We start from the raw sequence: 5,511 nt of genomic DNA on the forward strand, positions 1-5,511 counted from the left end.
TCGACCTGCTGGGCTCCGGCGATCCTTCCGCCTCAACCTTCTGAGTAGCCAGAATTACAGGCATATGGTACCATGCCCGGCTGATTTTTTTGATTTATTGTAGAGATGAGGTCTCACCAAGTTGCCCAGGTGGGTCTCGAACCCGCAGGCTCAGGCAATCCACTCACCTCAGCCTCCCAAAACGCGGGATTACAGGCTGAGCCACCGAGCCCAGCTGCCACATTCTTGTTAAGCTACGTGTGACACATTCTCACTTATTAGCCCCGAATTTATGTAGGGAAATAGAAAAGGACTTTGGGCACTCATCTCTGACATGTGGGGGAGATGGCACTAAAAAGTTGTAGTTGTTTCACATTGGGTGACACCAGATCCCCAGTAGCCCAATGGTCAGCTCCTTCCTGCCACCCCTGGGGCAAGAGTGGATCCCAGCCTGACAAATGTCCTGTACACCAGCCTCCTGGCCAGGTGCCTCCAGTAAGTCTCTCCCTCCCCTCCCCTCCCCCCAGACTGACTTGTCACCGCAGTGCAGTCGGCACCAGCCAGCACCATCTGACCACCAGTGGGCGGGGCAAGGGGAGGAAGGTGGGAAGGAAAACCCAGTTCTGTTCCCTCTTCTCAGCCTGTCCTTTCCTCCTCCCACCTCTGGGAAGGTTTCCCTTGTTTCCAGAGACTCCTCCCTCTCAGACAGACAGAGGCAGAGTCCCATGGAAGGAAGGGCACCCTGGGGGGGGGGAGAGGGTCGAAGTAGCATCTTCTCCTTTCCTGACCTTCCAAGTCCTCATCAGTAGAAAGCCCTACCCCGACTGAAAACCACAGGGCCACTCTCAGTGGCTCGGACCAGCAGCTCAAAAGGCAGACTTCCTTTTTTTTGAGTTGGAGTCTCACTCTGTCACCCAGACTGGAGTGCAGTGGACGCTCCCGGCCACCGCAGCCTCGACCTGCTGGGCTCCGGTGACCCTTTGGCCTCAGCCTTCCGAGTAGCCGGAATTACAGGCGTGCGCTACCACGCCCGGCTGATTTTTTTATTTATTGTAGAGATGAGGTCTCGCTGCCCAGGCAGGTCTCGAACCTGCGGGATCAGGCCATCTACTCACCACAGCCTCCCAAAGGCGCGGGATTACGGGCTGAGCCACCGAGCCCGGCTCCAAAAGGCAGACTTCTAATTCCCTTCAATGGGGCCATAGCAGCAAAAATAAATACAAACTTGAAAATGTTCCTGACATCCAGATTTAGAATCTGGAAAATGTGGCGAGAAATGCCCCCACGGAAACACCATTGGGCGTGGGGATTAGGTTCCACAGAACTCAAGTTCCATACTTCGCAATTTTCTGAAGTAAAAAGCTGTTTTAGGGGTTGGTTTGGGAAAACTGGTCCCTATGAGCACTGCTTTTATGGGTCATCTTTTCAAAATCCCAATCTCAGAACTGATTTTAAATGGAACTTATCATGACTCAAATCCCTGGGGTCTGCTGAGCTTGCTTCTGAGTTGAATGAAAAATATCAAGCAAGCTGCAGCATTCAAGCACATCACATACGGCAGAGTTGTGTACTCCTTTGTCTTTGAATTAAAAAAACAACAGGAAAACCATAGGACCACAGGGCACCTCCCACGCACCTCTCCATGTGGCATCATTTTTTTCAGAGTCCTGATTGTTAATAATTTCCAAAAGTGGATTTATCTCCATGTCATTGCTATCATGGCTACTAAAGCTTTTCGTGCCTTTATAGTTTTGTTTTAATTCCTATTATAATTGCATGGGAAGTACCAGGGTAGAAGGAATTTTTTTTTTTAAGTGGAGGAGTTGATATACATGTGTTGGTTTTTTAAAAAATTATTATTATTTTGAGTCAGGGTGTCACTCTGTTGCCCAGGCTGGAGTGCAGCGGCACGATCACAACAATCACGGCCACTGCAACCTCGATCTCCTGGACTCAAGCAATCCTTCGGCCTCAGCCTTCCTAGCCTCAGCCTTCTAGCTGGGACTATAGGCACTTGCCACCAGGCCTGGCTAATTTTTTTTTTTTTTTTTTTGAGCTGGAGTCTTACTCTGTGGCCTTGACTGGAGTGCAGTGGCCGTTGTGCTATTTTGACTCTACCATTACTTACATATATTGACATTTACAACAATTGGCATTTGCCGCATAACAATTCTTCCTTATTAGGAGCATGCTATTGGCAGAGAGAAATGCAACCAAAAGATTTTTTAAAGTTCTTTCAGACTCTAGACTTTGCCTAAATGTGGGATGCCTTGTATCTATGTTGTATACAGAAATACCAAACAGTAACTCCCAACTGAAATACAGGCATAAGACATTGTGTAATAAATCAAGGCAGTTTTCTTTAAAGTTTGTTTATGGCAAATAAGTACTATAATTGCATAAACATGCCAACACTTCACAAAGCCTAGAGTAAAAAGGCAGGAAATTGTTTTTATGACTAATTGATCCAATAACTGTTAAAATGTAGGCTCTTTAATACTCAAAAGCTTGACTCTGTCTGTAGGAATCCACGTTTGGTTGACCACTCTATAAACTAAATGCTTATGATGAGGTCCTTCTGTTTGTTGGAATAATGAAATCTCTCAAGCTAAAGTTCAGGATCTGTTCTCTTAAACACAACTCCCATCTGTAAGAGCACGTGGTGAGGCTCTGTAGTATATGCATTTTCTTTGGTTGCAGGAGCAAATTACGGTTCACGGGGAAGAAAGCAAAGCGCCATTAGAAACCACGTACACATACACACGCACCCACAGGAAGACTCACACAAGAGACTCGAGTAAGGCACATGGGATTTTAAACCGTAAGGTTTTTCATGACTCGGGCTTAAATTGCACTCAGATTTCCTACCTGTACTCAAAAGATAAACCGTATGGGCCAGCCTCCTATTTTTGTGACATAAATAATAATTGTTCAGTAACAGAAAATGTGTGGTCCTAGACAAAAGATGCTGGGCCCCTGTCGTCCTTAAGAGTCATTTTGATGTGGTGCCGCCCTCTGCTGGAGGTTGAGATCTATACACACATCCTTTCTGGCTGGGTGGCCGTCCTGTCGATTCTCGGTTGTATGTCAGAATCCTTACGAGCAGCTCTGCTTAAAGATAGGGAGAATGTGGGTGTTTTACAAACTGGCAAAAAGAACAAGGCTAGCGTCTCCTGGATGTGCCCATCACTGCAATGCCCTCTCATTCAGATCACCCGTGTGGCCAGCCAGCTCCAAAAACAGTTCCATACTCTGGGAGTTAACCTTAAACACACAATAGGACTTTTCCTCCACATAGGTTTAGGGTTAGCTGTCTGGCTTTTATATATATATATATAAAACACCGGGGGAAGCGGTTTAACACCGGGGGAAGCGGTTGTGACCCATGGTAGCTGTCGTCCAGCAAAGGGAGCAATGAATTAATCCAGCAGAGGGATTAATCTTTCTTCGTTCTACAGACGTTGGCCCAGAGCACTTTCCCTGCCCCTTCCTCTATAATATACAGCACACACATATGTTCCTTTGGGCACAATATTAGTAAGAGCCAGGAGATTGTCTCTCCCCTTTCTTAGAAGAATTCATGTTTTATTTTGTTTTAAGCAAAGTCTGTTCTCCTGATAGCATCTTCCCCACTTCTGCCCTCTTGTCTCATAACTGTCCTCTTCTTTGGGATCCATGCTGTTATTCTTCTGTTGCTTGTTGAGAATCGGCCACTTGTTTCCCAAATCAGATTTCCTCCGTGTGCCAATGGGCTACCCTTCCGTGCCACAGGCAGACACCTGCTTCCTTATCCCCTTACCATGCAGAGTTCTTTGGCTTGTCTTTCATTCATAATGACACTTTGGGCCTCATAATGTCAAAATCCTGTTCCACCCTCCTAACGGAAGCACATGTCTCCACATGCCCAAAGTGGCACTTGGGCCCCGTTGGTTCTCTGAGTTCCTGCTTGGGAATCCAGACCCCACCTTCTGAACCCTGTGCTCTTGGCCAAGATACTGGGCCACATGCTGGGCCCACTGGTGTCCCAGGGCTGGCAGATACTGCCCGGTGGGGGAGGGGGGTGCTCACCACCTAGACTGGAAGAACCAGGGTGAGCCTGTTCTCTTTCTTCCCGTGGCTTGGGGGCAGGGGGCTGGTGGCCATGTTTAGCTGGGGATGCCTCCTAGAAATCAAAGCCACTGTTGAAGAGATCAAAGGGTCGACAGTGCCACTGGAAACAAAATGATTGAGTTTATCAGCGCTTTTGGAAATGTGAAAGAGGGTAGCTTCTCATGACTTCCTGAGCTGAGCCATGCTCTTTTGTTTGATGTGATCACCCAGGGACCATTTTCCTCTGAGGCACGTCCTCGGAAGCTTCATGGAGGACAGTTCTTCGGCCAATGAAGGGGATGCTTTTGAACTACTGAACCTTTGTGATACTCTGTTTATGTGTCTTTGTGCTGTACTATTTAAGCTGCCTTCATTTGGTCACCTGTATGATTTCATGTTTTTTTATACATAAGTAAAGAATATTTTTAATTCTAGTAAAGGGTGCTACAAGATTAAAGATTGGTGTTAACCGCCATCTCTAAGGTGTGCTTTTGTGTAGACTCCAACACACTGACTCATGTTCTGTCGGTTAGTCACCCATCATTTGAGTACCTAGTGGGTTTCTAAATGGATCCTAGACACTGAGGATGCAAAGATAAGCAACACATTTCTGCCCTCAAGGAGCCCATAGATTAGGGAGAACCATTGTAGACAATTAGAGAAGTTACTGAAGAGAGCAGTGAACATGTCGTACAGGAATGAGCAGAACAAAACTGAGAATCACTGAACTAGGAGGAAAGACAAGTAATTAACAATCTGGGCTGGGCACGGTGACTCCCGCATGTAATCCCGCTTTGGGAGGCCGAGGCAGGAGGATTGCTTGAGCACAGGAGTTCAAGACCAGTATGGGCAACATTCTAAGACCCTGTCTCTACAAAAACAACTGATGAATGTTTCAGATCCTGTCATATCTGCACACGTAAGGCGATCTCACCGTTGCTCTCCGCCTCTCCTAACATTCCTCTCTGATCCACGCTTGTCCTCTGAACTGCTAGACTTCCCTGATTTTCGACTTGACATCTCCACATGGATGCTTCACAGGTGCCCAAACTCAGCCCCCCGGAGCTGAACCTGTGATTTTTCCTTCCAAACGTGTTTCTCACCAGAGCCCCCACCTTACCATGCACCTCGTTGCTCAAGGCACCAAGTCCTCCCTCTCCTTGTCTATTCCACCCCCCAAGTATCACTCAAATCCCTTTCCCCCTCCAAACTCACGGCCACCTTTTTCACCCCGATGGCCTGCCAGCTGGCCTCTGTGGAGTCGGTGGATTCTTTCATCTGCACCACTAGCCCCTTCAACGGATTCCTATCCTGAAGATAAAGCCCTAAATCATCCACACGGCCTCCAAGGGCCTGCGTGACGCACCTCCTTCCCTATCCCCCTTCTTTTTTTTTTGAGTTGGAGTCTCACTCTGTCGCCCAGGCTGGAGTGCAGTGGCCACT

The sequence above is a fragment of the Carlito syrichta genome, unplaced genomic scaffold (genome assembly GCF_000164805.1).
Source record: "Carlito syrichta isolate Samal-C Ts95f unplaced genomic scaffold, Tarsius_syrichta-2.0.1 Scaffold303709, whole genome shotgun sequence".
NCBI classification, from domain to species: Eukaryota; Metazoa; Chordata; class Mammalia; order Primates; family Tarsiidae; genus Carlito; species Carlito syrichta.